This window comes from Rhinolophus hipposideros (assembly GCF_964194185.1).
Source record: "Rhinolophus hipposideros genome assembly, chromosome: 3".
NCBI lineage: Eukaryota > Metazoa > Chordata > Mammalia > Chiroptera > Rhinolophidae > Rhinolophus > Rhinolophus hipposideros.
In genome coordinates, this window is record NC_138049.1 from 81,608,737 (window position 1) to 81,622,549 (window position 13,813).

Consider the following 13,813-nt stretch of genomic DNA (forward strand, 5'->3'; position numbering starts at 1 on the left):
TGTGGAAAAGAGTGCAGAAATACTATGGATATAGAAAGAGAGTGACTACAACCTCAGCGAATACCAACAGCAAACTCACTGTAGACAGTCTAAGGTTAAATTTACGTATATTTTATGGCCAGAGTATGGAAAAGTGTCCATTTGTGGTAGCATTTCCAAACACGAAGAACCAGATAAGGCCTCTTAGGCCAAAACTAAGCAGAATAAGTTTAAGTGGGAACTACTTCTACTCTCTTCTCTGCATTGCAATTTAATAAAATCAAAAATGCTTAAAATTATATTATGTATATATCATTGAGGGTTTTGTTTTGTGTTTATTTTTCTCAATAAATCAAACGACTTGATCCTTGCTTTCTTCCTTGTCCTTTTACCAAATGATGACCCTTCAAAATTTTAATAGTCCTGAAAAGTACTCAACTTTAATTAAAGAACCACATGATTTAATATGAATTCCCACTCAGAAAATTGGGTAGGTGCAAGTTATGTTTCATATATTTGATAAGAACAACTAAACTTGAAAAGATTGGATACTTTTAGAGGCATCATTCTGTCAACTCAGAAAATTGAATGATTTCTTAGAGAAAAACACTAATCCAGCAGGGGAGTATTTTTAGAAAGTGTACCAATTACTGTAGAATTGATTACTCAAAATAATTAAACTGGTAACACCAATAAACTCATGACTGGTGTCTGATTAAATGACTTGGCCAGTGAAGTGTGTACTTCCTATCATTATGCATTTGTGAGGAAAAGATTAAATTGGTGAATAATCGGAAAAGAGAGGAAGAGAGAGAATATTTCTGAAAATTAATTGTCTGTTGTAACCAAATCCTGACCTCATATGTACCTACATTGCATTAACATTATTCAGTGTATCGAACATCTGCATGTTCTCCACAATATGCAATGTTCTATATGCCTTATCTTATCACTATCCTTGAGTAATAAAGGATAAATCCAAAGGTAACAGTAAACAGTTATAGATGATCAAATCATGATCCCAATTTGGCTGAAATGATGACTTTGTAAACCCTGAATTTGAATGTGAACTGCAAAAGGGAGTTATAAACACCCACTATCAGAAGTATGGCTCATATCTCAAAAACATAGGAATTACTTAATGTGAACAATGATTTCTAAAGGGCTGTTTTCCTAAAGAGAGTGTGTTACAGGGATTATTGTGTGTTATACTGTGTTATAAGAAATGGGCTTCCTGTTCATTTCTGAAATTTAAAAATTTGAAGAGCAAACAAGAATAACTTGCAAAAGCTCACTTATCAATATATTTTAAAATATTTTTTCCTGTAGACTAAACAATAGATAAATACAGGCATATTTTTTATTCCCTTGTTCTAATCATAGCACATCAGTTCTTAGTAAGGCCTTTCCTTGAAGTAAATTAACTGTCCTGCGCCTGCTATTGGTCAGTCATTTTAGAGCATAAATGGTGTGTTAGCAGCTTGTAAAGTTAATACAGCTCTTTAAAAGTCAGCATTTTACTGCTCATTTTGATTTGCTTCCATAGCTTTAACACCTGGCAGGGAACATCCAGTCTTTTCCAGAGGGCAAGTCTAAATATTGCACCTAATGATTCAGTCTCGAAAATGACATTTTGTAATTCTCTTTGCCATTCTAAAGAGGCAACGGGTATTTTTGAACCTCATCTTTTTTGTTATTGTGTATTAAATCAACTTGAAATTGTTAAAGTGAGACTCTTTCTGCCCCAAGTCTTTAAGCTCTAGAGAAAGAAAAGCTGTCATCAGGGTGAGTGGCTGATAATTCTGCTTGTTGGAGTGTATCCCTGTCAGTTTCCTGGGTAGATGGCTTAACATACACCTTGTTGACAGCAAACACCAAAGGGGCTTTCCTAAAGCAACATCGCTGACTGCTCTGCTGAGAGAGCCCCCTATGTACTTGTCATGGTTGCTCTCTTAACCACGGTGGGATTGATTTTTTCCAAGATAGCTGTATCCACTGCATTTTAAGTCTGACTGCCCATGTAAGCTTTAAAAATAGAATATTTAAGAAATATATGTTTCAAGGTCTTTTGGTTGTAGTTTGTATAACCTCCTCTCTCCTCTATGACTTATAAGAAGCAAACACTTTTGAGGATAGTGCATCTTTAGTGCCCTGGATTTTGAACTACTGTGTGTGGGGACAAAGCCCCAAAAAGCAGTTTCCAGGCTCTCGGCCTCACATAGAAAGGTGCTGGCTCAGGTAGTAAATGGCCATCAACTGTGATTGGATGGCCATCAGCTGTGGCTAGTTGGCCGTCAGCTGTAACCAGTGAGCCATTGGCCACTAATAAAACTGCTGTGGCTACGCTGGCGGAGAAGTGGGGGCTAGCAAGAAGATGGTGGCTGAGCCTGCAAGCAGAGCAGTGAGGGTTGCGGACAGTGTGGCTCCTGCTTTCTGTGTCTCCAACCCAGCCATCAGCGAGAATATAGTGATATGACTCCCCTACTTATGACTCCCCTACCGTGGGTGTTCCTTTCTGGCCTCACCATATCCTGCGTTCTTATGTGGGGAGCAGGAGCAGAGACCCCGCAGGCCGCCCCGCACGACACCGTGTTTCCCCGAAAATAATACCTAGCCGGACCATCAGCTCTAATGCGTCTTTTAGAGCAAAAATTAATATAAGACCAGCTGATGGTCCAGCTAGGTCTTATTTTCAGGGAAACATGGTGCTGAGTTTTGCTCTACATCAGAGTAGCAAAAGAATAATGGAAAACTTCAATCGCCATTTCTCCCACATGTTATAATAATCAGGGAATTACACAATTTCCCATCCTGCAAATCAAGCCTTAAGGTGCCTCTCTGCCAACATCTAAAAGCTTTTTTTGGTTATGCAATGCTTGCCCTGCTAGAATAGGAGAATGTCAGAACACCTGTGCAAAACACAAAGGGCTGCAAATTTACAGGTGTGTTAGAAGTCTAATTATAACTTGATTTTTTTAAAATCCCCTTGACAAAAGTCTATTTCCAGAGAAGCAGCTTTTATAAGAACAAACTTAGAAATGATTATACCCCAAATGTGCTCCTTGGTAAAATTGAAAAAATGTGTTGCTCAAAGCATTCTTGGATATAGAAGCAAAAAAGCAACATTTCTTTTTTTTTCACCCTCCATTTTCTAGAGTAGAGTAGGGTGCTGCTTCTTAGTCAATTCTTTGTTCCTTCAATATCTGCATGCTCTTAAATTAATGAATTTCACCATTTAAGCAAACTCAAATAGATACTGTTTTATTAACTGACAAAGCCTCACATCATTTTATAGCTGATTAAATTGAAGTTGGCAGTGTTAAACTATTAGTGCTTGTGATGGGAAGGCCCTGCGCTGGGAGAACAGAGCCAGATCTAGGTCCAAGAGATGAAACAATCAACTGTGTTATCTCAAGGGAGGTCATTCACCTCCCTGCACTTCGCTTTCTTCGTCAGCTAATGAAAGAGTTGGAATAGATGGTCTTCCTCCTCCTCAATTTTTTTTATTTATCCCAATCAGAACCCTTAGACTGACAATAGGGGAAATAAATTATGTTCCACCTACTGATTCAAATGCATTTTTATTTTGTGTCTCCTTCAATACGAGTCATTACAGTTCATTACTAAATGGCTAATAAAAGATAGCAGGTATCAAATGCTTGTAATCTAGACATCGTTTTAAGTGCTTTATATAGGATATGCCATTTCATCCTCAAAAGAGCACAAAGGGCAGCTGTTATTATTACCCCCATTATTAGATGAGAACATCAAAAATTAAAGATAAACAGCTATGTGGGGACAGAGTCAGGAGAGCAGTTTCCAGGCTCTCGGCCTCACATGCAAAGACGCTGGCTCGGTTATTAGATGGCCATCAGCTGTAATCAGATGGCCATCAACTGTGGCTGGTTGGCCATCGGCTGTTACCGGTTAGCCATTAGCCACTAATATAACTGTTGTGGCTACGCTGGCAAGGGGGTTGGTTGGTTGGCAGAGAAGAGGACGGCGGATTGCGGATCGTGTGGCTCCTGCTTCCTGTGTCTCCAACACAGCCGCCTTCAAGAATATAGTGGTATGAACTGCCTATCCATGGCTCTGTTGTTGTTCCTTTTTGACCTCACCATATGCTACGTTTTTGTGTGGGGAGCGGGACAGGAGTCCCCACATGAAAAGCTAGTATGAGGAATAGCTAGTTAGTGTCAGAGCTGTAATCAGAATCCTTAAAAGTTAAGAGACTCCTCTTAACTTTATTAATCTGAATCCCATGAATGTGGCTCAAATACACAGATTCAGTTATACTATATTTAAAGCAAAATCTAATCATGGAAGTGATTACTAATTGTTTTAAAGGAAACAAATAACTGTCTTAAGAAAAACAGCTCAAGTATAAAATTATGAATCATTGTTCAAGTTTTACTGTGTGATTAAAATGTTATCTAAACAAACCTAGACACTTGGGGAGACGTGTTAATTATCAATTATGATTTGTCCCACTGGCACAGAAACTTATTAGATTTGACATCAATATGCTTTACCTTTCTTAGTATTTTATGAGATAGTAAATATGAGATAATTGTGTCATTTAAGTTGTAAGTTGTAACATTCATCCTATAAGTTATTCATTTAACAAGTACTAATTAAGAAACTATTATGTGCCAGACCTCTCCTAGGTGCTTAGTAAATAAAACACACATCTTCTTTCCTCAATGAGGCTTAATAACTACAAAGAAGACGGGGGAAAATTAAATAAATAAATAAATAAATAAATAAATAAATAAATAAATAAAATTCCAAATTGTGATTGGTGCTGTGGAGGACATAAGCAGATGACATGATGAGAAATAACAGAGTAGAAGTTTCTGAGACAAGTGGTCAGGAAGGGACTGAAATTCAAATACAAAGAACAAGGCTAGGGTGGCATTAAGTGAATTTAGAGAAATAAACTGAGGTCAAATCATTCAGAGCTTTGTAGGTCATGGTAATAAATTTGGATTTTCTTCAACATCCAGTGATAAGCAATGGATTTAAAAAGAGGAATGATTTGGGTTTATAAAGTATTACTTGGCTCTCTATATTGGATTAATAGAGAAAGGCAGACATAGAAAGCTAATGCAATATTCCATATAAGAATTGATGCTGTCTGAGCAGAGTGGGAAAGCATTGGCCAGATTTAAGTTTTATTTGGAAGTGGATTCTATAAGATTTACTGATAGTTGTGTTGGGGATGAGGAGAAAAATGAGTCAAAAATGGCTCCCAGATCGAGCAACTTAGATAATAGAGTGCTTTACTGAAAAGTGAGAAGAATAAGCTTGGGTGGAAACAGGAGTTAAGTTTTGCTTCAGATGCCTGCAGAATGTGCAAGTGGAAAGGTCAGAGAGGCAGTTGGATATTTCATTTTGCCTTAAAATGAGAGACTTGGCCTAGAGATATAAAGTTGGGAGTTCTTACGTATAGTTTTTAAACTTATGCAAATACATGAAATCATTTATGACGAAAACGTAAAGAGCACAACATTCTACAGCATTTAGAATTCAGGTAGAGGAAAAAGAGGAGCAAAGAAATGGAGACTGAGAAAATGTGGTCAGAGAAGGAACAGAAAAATCTGGAGAGCAAGGTGTCACAAAAGCCAAAAGAGATTTATTTTCCAGGGGGAGGCTTTACCACAGGCTTATCTCATCTGATAGACAGCAAACTTCCCACTTCAGCACTTCTAGCCTTTTTGTCTCACCCAAGGAAGGAAAAAAAAAAAAAAAAAAAAAAAAAAAGCTAAGAAACATTTGTGAAAGCCGTAGCCCAGGAACATAGCCTCCTACTAAAAGACTGAGATTTAATCCTAAACTTATAGAACACCTTCCCACCAGATATACAGGCTCCAGTTTAATAACAGGATTATGCCTGAGAGAGCTGCCAGATAGATTCTCTGGGGAGAAGTACTTAGGGAAAGTCAAAGTCAACAGAGAAGACAAAAACATGGACACTACAGGAGTTTGAAGCCTCTGACATCTACAGCTTCCGTATCACTAATAATAAAGCCCAACTCATAGCCAGATTCACATAAAACTTCACACTAGAAGCCTTTTGCCTTAGTTCCTATTACATGGCACATCATGTCCAGTTTCCAACAAAAAATTAAAAGGTGTACTAACGGACAAAAAAAAAAGTCTGTAACAAGTATCAAAACCAGATATAGATGACACAGATACATGAATTATCAGAGAATTTTTTTTTAACAAATCAGTAAGACATCACTTCAGATCATACAGAGATTAAGAGGATATGATGTACCACTTCATGTCAATATATTTGAAAAATTATATAAACTGCATAAAATCTTAATAAAATACTGACCTAAGAAAAAATAACATGAATAGTTCTGTAATTAAAGTCCTAATTTAAAATATTCCCATTAAGAAAACTCAAAACTCATATGCTTTCAGTGATAAACTCTTCTGATTATTTAAGGAAGAAAAGCATCAGTCTTACATAAACTCACAAGTGAATAAAACAAGAGGATAAACTTCTCACCTCTTCCATGAGTTGAGCACAATCTAGATATTGAACATGACAAAAAAAATAAATGGGAAGCCAGTCATGAATACTGATGCAAAATCCTAAACAAAATAATAACAAACATAATCCAGCAATTAAATTGGAAGATGCTTACACAGAAATAATGAGTTCACTTTATGAACAGTACACATTTGATTTATAAAGTTTTTGGTGTTATACTTCATAGAAAGTTAAAGACAAGAAAAATTAGTTATCCAAATTATCAACCTTACCTTCATCCCTTTGCCTAATCATATTAGAGTGCCATTTGGTTACACTGCAATCACTTAACGATTTTTATATATTTTTCCCCATTCCTCGCTTCTTGTTCAGAACACAGTCCTGACATATATTTGCCACCTCAACCTCACAGAATGCTAACTGAAAGAGAGGAAAACAGAGATAAACCTGGCTCATTTTAGGTGAATGACTGAAATTGTGTTTATGTAGCGAGGGGAAAAAAATCAGTAACAAAATTTTCCACTCAGAAGAGAAAATCCTCATAAATTTACAACCTGGTTTTCATTTAACCACGATGCTCAAGTTTAGAGTATGCGTATTCAAGTAGAAAAACAAAGGCACAACTGGTCACTATGAAAGTTATAATAGTTCTAGAGCATGTTCAATATGATATTCTTTTTTATATAATAGTTCAACACTTTTTTTTGAGTAAAAATATTGTCAGTATATTTGTGAGAGTACTGTCAACAAACTTGATTGAATGCCACATGTGAATTGGTGCAATGCCATAATATCAGATGCTGTTGGAAATACAAAACAAATATAGTCCTTACCCTCAATTTATTGTTTTGGAAGGTAGAGATGGGGTGAAGAGAGGAAAAAAATATTTTTATCTAAAAAAAAAAAAAAAATCAGAGAATGATACAAGGCCTAATTATAGCAAAGGACTATGTCTTATCCATCTTTATGTCCCTCAGAATTATTAGGTGCTGTGATTTTCACACATTGTGTCAGTGGACTAATAAACACTTGTTGAATAAATTGCATTCAATTCCTGTGCTAATAGATCCTAATGAATCCTAATCCCTGTCACTCTTTTTAAATTTTTCACTCTGTCATAATTGCTCCTTAGTTTCTTTCCCATATAGTAATTGTAGATATGAATTTTTACATAGGTAAATGGATTTGACATTTCCTTTCCAGTTTTAGAACAATGACTATTGTCATTGTTTAGCATTAATTTCAGATAGAGAAATTTTTATCTAATTATTCACTTTTTTCCATCTTATACTTACATTAAATAAATATATTTCATAAAAATTCCATGCTCCTAATCATGGCCTATGTAATCGCCAATAACTTTATGTGAACATTTTATCCTTTTTCTTTTTTTATCATTTTGTTAGGGACTTTATATTCTTTTTGTAAAAGACAAAATGTTTACATCTTATGTTCCCTCAAGAACATACAGAATTTCTATTTCCCGAAGAAAGTCCCTAGAGAAGGAAATTTTCTTTTAGTGGAATTACAGAGTCAAATGATATGCTCATGTTTAATTCTGAAAGATTTTACCAAACTGCCCTTCAAACAATTTATGCCCCCACCAAAATATGAGATCTTTTGCAATCTTTCCTCAAATTTTTTTAATCACATAGGATTTAAAAAAAAAATGATCTTAACATTGTTTTAATTTTCATTTCTTTATTTCTAAGTGTGGTTTGTTGTCATGTGTTTGTTGGTCATTTGTATTTCCCTGTAAACCTTCTGTTCATGTTCTGTGCCCATTTTCACTTGAATGTAAAGTGTGGAGATGATACTGTTAACAATCACTTGAAATCAATTATGGGAGGAATACTTAGATCTTGAAAATCAGCTAAAGCTAAAAATAAGGGCTTCCCTCACTAAGCCCCACCCTCTCCTGTGAGTTGTTTGTTAAACAGGTGCTGGCATAACGCTACTTGGATTGTTCATCCTTGTCTTTTGTTTCCAAATGAGCTCTTTGTTACTAGAAAAAAATGCATTTTGACTGTCCCTGTTGTGATAAAAAGGATTTGCCCTGTTCTTCTTTTGCCTTTTTTTTCAAATAACAGTTTTATTGTGTTACAATTTACTTACCATAAAATGTACTTCTTTAAAAGGTACAACTCAATTTAACTATCACCATTAATTTCAGAGCATTTTTTCACCCTAAGAAGAAACCTGTACCCATTAGCTTTCATTCCCCGTTACTCTCTTGTCCCAGCCTCTGGCTGGTAAACACTGATCTACTTTCTGTTTCTACGGATTTGCCTCTTCTGGACATTTGATGTAAATGGAATCATATAATATTTGGCCTTCTGTGGCGATTTTTTTCACATAGTATAATGCTTTGAAGTTCATCTATGTTGTAGCATGTATCAGTATTTCATACATTGTTGGTGAGGTTCTAAAATGGTGCAGCCAATTTGGAAAGCAGTTTGGAAATTCCTCAAAATGTTAGAGTTACCACGCAACCCAGCAATTCAACTCCTAGTATATAACGAAGAGAAATAAAAACATATGTCCCTACAAAAAAATCTGTATAGGAATATTCAGAGCATTATTATAATAGAAAAAAATAAATAAATAAATAACATGGAGGCAACCCAAATGTACATCAACAAAAGAATAGGTAACCAAAATATGGTATGTCCATAGAATGGAATTCATTTGTCTTTTGACTTTATTTTCTCACATTTTTGGCATAAAGAAGCTTTTAAGGTTTAAAGTAGCCAAATGTATCACTCTTTTTCTTTCTGCTTCCATTTATATCTAATTTAGAAAGATTACAAATATATATTGTATTTATTTCTAAAGCTACTATGGTTTCATTTTTTAAATTTTTTTATCCAGCTTGAGTTTATTTCGGGATATAGAATAATTTTTAAAATCTTTTATTCTAATAACTTGTTCGCCAATAATATTTATTGAATAATCCTTTATTTTTCTCAGTAATTTGAAAAGCCACTCATCATAATGAAAATCTTCCAGGTATACCATTCTGGATTCTTTTTCCATGTCTGCATATATTTCAATTAAAATCACATTGCATTGATCAAATAATTTAGAGGGGATTGACAAATTTAATATATTAAGACTTCTTATTCAAGAATATCATTATTTTAAAGTTTCCTTTATTTAGAACTTGCCTATTATACACTATACTTATGTTGTAAATGGGAGTGAGAAGGGATTTAAGGGAAATATCTTCCTTTATTTCCACTCCAACGTGTCACCTGTGACATATGTATCCTGAGGTTGGTAGGCAGTTTATTAAAAGTTGTGTCCTGAGTTATAGGGAAATCCTGTGTCCGTTGTGATTTCTTCCTTCTGCATCAGGCAAGAGCCTGAAGATCAGCATCTGAGAACTCTGAGAAAAGCTGGGAACAAAGTAGTGCCAGAAGAAAACTGAATTATAAGACTTTACTGCTGATATTTACTGAAGCTTGGGGGGGAAGAACAATAATATGAATAAGAGTAACTTAGGAAAAGGGAATTATTAAAGAGAAAGCTGAAAGAAATAAAATAGAACAAATGATTGAATGTAGCAATTGTCAGCTTTTAAGATAAAACATACTAAAATAAATAAAAATAAATTTTAAAAAGGGAATTGATGAAACTGAAATAAATAAAATGTAAATAAAACAATGTATAAAAGGTGTGGGCTTTTTTTGAAAAGCCAAAAAAATTCAATTCCTCAAGAACCTGATTAAACAGGTTAAAAATATGATTAAAGATAAAAATGTGACATGCTCATTGATAAAGAAGAAATGATTTTAAAAATAGAAAATATGTATGTCCCTTACCTACAACCTTTAAATCTTGGAGAAAATGCATGTTTTTCTAGCAAAGCATAATTCTCCAAATTGGCCCAGTGACTGAAAAATATTTTTTTAATTACTATGTTAACATCTGGAAGGTAATTAAATATCTGTTATTTTAAAAGTCACCACAATGATAATTGTAGTCTATCTTATCTATTAAGAACAGATTATTTCAGTCTTGTTTACATTATTCCAAACCATAGAAAAAGGTGGAGGCTTCTCAATTAATTTTAATAAGCCAGCATGACATTAGTACAAGAAAGCTATAGACCAATCTTATTAAATGACTTTAGAAGAAAACATAAGCCAAATACACAGGGTGCCAAAAAAATGTATACATATTTTAAGAAAGGAAAACACTGTATTAAAACTGTAACTCAATATTGAGTTCAGACAATTAAGTTCTAAAACTCATCCTAGAAAAAGTGCTACATACCTCATTGCTGAATATCACTACGGACACCTTCAAAGTACTCTCTTTAGTAAACTACGCCCTGACACCAACACCTAGTCCACCCTTCAAAGCAATTTTGGAACTCCTTTTCTGGAATGGCTATGAGAGCTATTGTCGTATTACCCTTTGTGTCCTGAATGTCATCAAAATGTCTTCCTTTCAATATTTCCTTTACCTTCAGGTAAAGAAGGAAGTCATTGGGGGCCTGATCAGGTGAGTAGGGAGGGTGTTCCAATACACTTATTTGTTTCCTGGCTAAAAACTCCCTCACAGACAGTGCAATGTGAGCTGGTGCATTGTCGTAATGAAAAAGCCATGAATTGTTGGCGAAAAGTTCAGGTCATCTAACTTTTTCACGCAGCCTTTTGAGCACTTCCAAATAGTAAACTTGGTTAACTGTTTGTCCAGTTGGTACAAATTCATAATGAATAATCCCTCTGATGTCAAAAAAAGGTTAGCAAAATTGTTGCAACGAGTTCATGAACTTAATTGTCAGATTTTGTATACCAATAACAAAAGATGAATATAAGTCATGTGTATACATTTTTCGGCATCCCTGGTATTAGCAAATACAATCCAACAATATACCAAAATGTTATATATTGTGACTAAGTTGGAAATGTCCTAAGAAAACAAGGATGATTCAATATCAGGAAATTCATCTACATAATTCAAAATCAAGTAAATAAATGAAAGGGAACTATTTTATAATCATATCAATAGATATTGAAATGTCATTTGATAAATATGCAAAAGCATCGATCAAATTGAGCAGATGGGTTTTAGTGTTTTATTTTTTGTAAGGAAATTATAAAATAGAAATAGAAATTAAAAATGGAATAAAAATACGAAAATTTTATAAAGCCTTCCTTAAAACAAAAAGCGTGTATTATTCCTAGTAGGGACACATTAAAACTTCTTCAATTAAAATCAGAACTTGACAAAAATGCCTACTGTTACAGCTCATATTTATCATTATCTTGAAAAGGGCCAAGCCAATGTAATTAGAAAAAAAAATCAAATAATCAATATTAACACTAGAAAAGAAGATATAAATCTATTTCTTGTTGATATCATTTAAATGAGATAATTTGGTGCTGTGGCTAGTTACAAGACAACAGCTTTTCTTCATAATAACATAGTTATATGTAAACATAAAGCAACTTTACTTTTTCTGTCTTCGCCCTTTAAATCTGCTCAGTGATGTTAGTTCTTCCTTTTTCCCTCAAATGAATATTTAGACTGGTCATTCATCAGTGACAAAACATCACTTCCACTTAGTAATTGGGTCATCCATTTATAGATTGACAAATCTATCTGCTTTAAACGTCATGCTTTTACCTTCCCCATTTGGGGTCAAGTCACATAGAAAGTCTAAAGTCAAGGAAAAGGGAAACTTAAACTCTTCCCTCTTTTACAAACTACAGTTCCAAACAGTTCAGCATGGAGCTCAGTGAGAGGAAAGGAGACAGGAAGCTTCTTTCTTTCTTTTTTTTTTTTTAATTAAAGATTATTGGGGTGACAATTGTTAGTAAAGTTACATAGATTTCAGGTGTACAATTCTGTATTACATCATCTATAAATCCCATTGTGTGTTCACCACCCAGAGTCAGTTCTCCTCCCATCACCATATATTTGATCCCCATCTACCACCCTCTTCCCCCCTTAACCTCTGGTAACCACTAAATTATTGTCTGTGTCTATGAGTTTTTGTTTCTCAAGACATTTTTAAAAGAAATTGAAGAAGACACAAAGAAATGGAAAAACATTCCGTGCTCATGGATTGGAAGAATCAACATAGTTAAAATGTCCACATTACCCAAAGCCATATACAGATTTAATGCAATCCCCATCAAAATCCCAATGGCATTTTTTTTAAAAAATAGAACAAAAAAATCATCAGATTTGTTGGGAACTACACAAAACCTCGAATAGCTAAAGCAACCTTAAGAAAAAAGAACAATGCTGGAGGTATCACACTCCCTGACTTTAGCTTGTACTACAGGGCTACGATAATCAAAACAGCATGGTATTGGCAGAAAAACAGACACATAGACCAATGGAATAGAATTGAGAACTCAGAAATAAAACCACTAAATATGGACAGATAATTTTTGACAAAGCAGCAAAAAACATAATGGAGAAAAGACAGCCTCATCAATAAATGGTGCTGGGAGAATTGGATAGCCACATGCAAAAGAATGAAACTGGACTGCTATCTGTCACCATGTATCAAAATTAATTCAAAATGGATCAAAGACTTAAGCATAAGACCTGACACAATAAACTGCATAGAAGAAAACATAGGTATTAAACTTATGGACCTTGGGTTCAAAGAGCATTTTATGAATTTGACTCCAAAGGCAAGGGAAGTAAAAGCTAAAATAAATAAATGGGACTGTATCAAACTTAAAAGCTTTTGCACAGCAACAGAAACCATCGACAAAATAAAGAGGCAACCAACTGAATGGGAGAAGATTTTTGCAAACAGTGCCTCTGATGAGGGGCTAATATCCAAAATATACAAGGAACAAATGCAACTCAACAACCAGAAAAACAACCCAATTGAGAAATGGGCAGAGGACCTGAAGAGACATTTCTCCAAAGAGGACATACAAATGGCAAATAGACATATGAAAAAATGCTCAACATCACTAATCATCAGAGAAATGCAAATAAAAACCACAATGAGATATCACCTCACCCCAGGAAGCTTCTTTCTTGACTGATACGGTGGAGTTGATTTAGCTTGCTACTCTCTGGACTTGGCAGATGTTTGAAGCCAACTTGGGGCACTTTCCTGGTCTCTTCGAAGACTCCAGAGCTGGCAAGCACTCACCCGCAATTTTCAATTTTCAATTTTCGTTACTTTGGGAAAAGGCATCTCTAGCTAGCAATCTAGTAACACCTCCAAGATTTCCCTGCTAAGGGCTTTTCACCTTTTGAGATGGTTCTTTTGGTCAGAATTTAAGAAAAACACCTCAGCGTCTCTGTCCCACACAAGACCTACATCAGAGCCAAGAGTCCTTT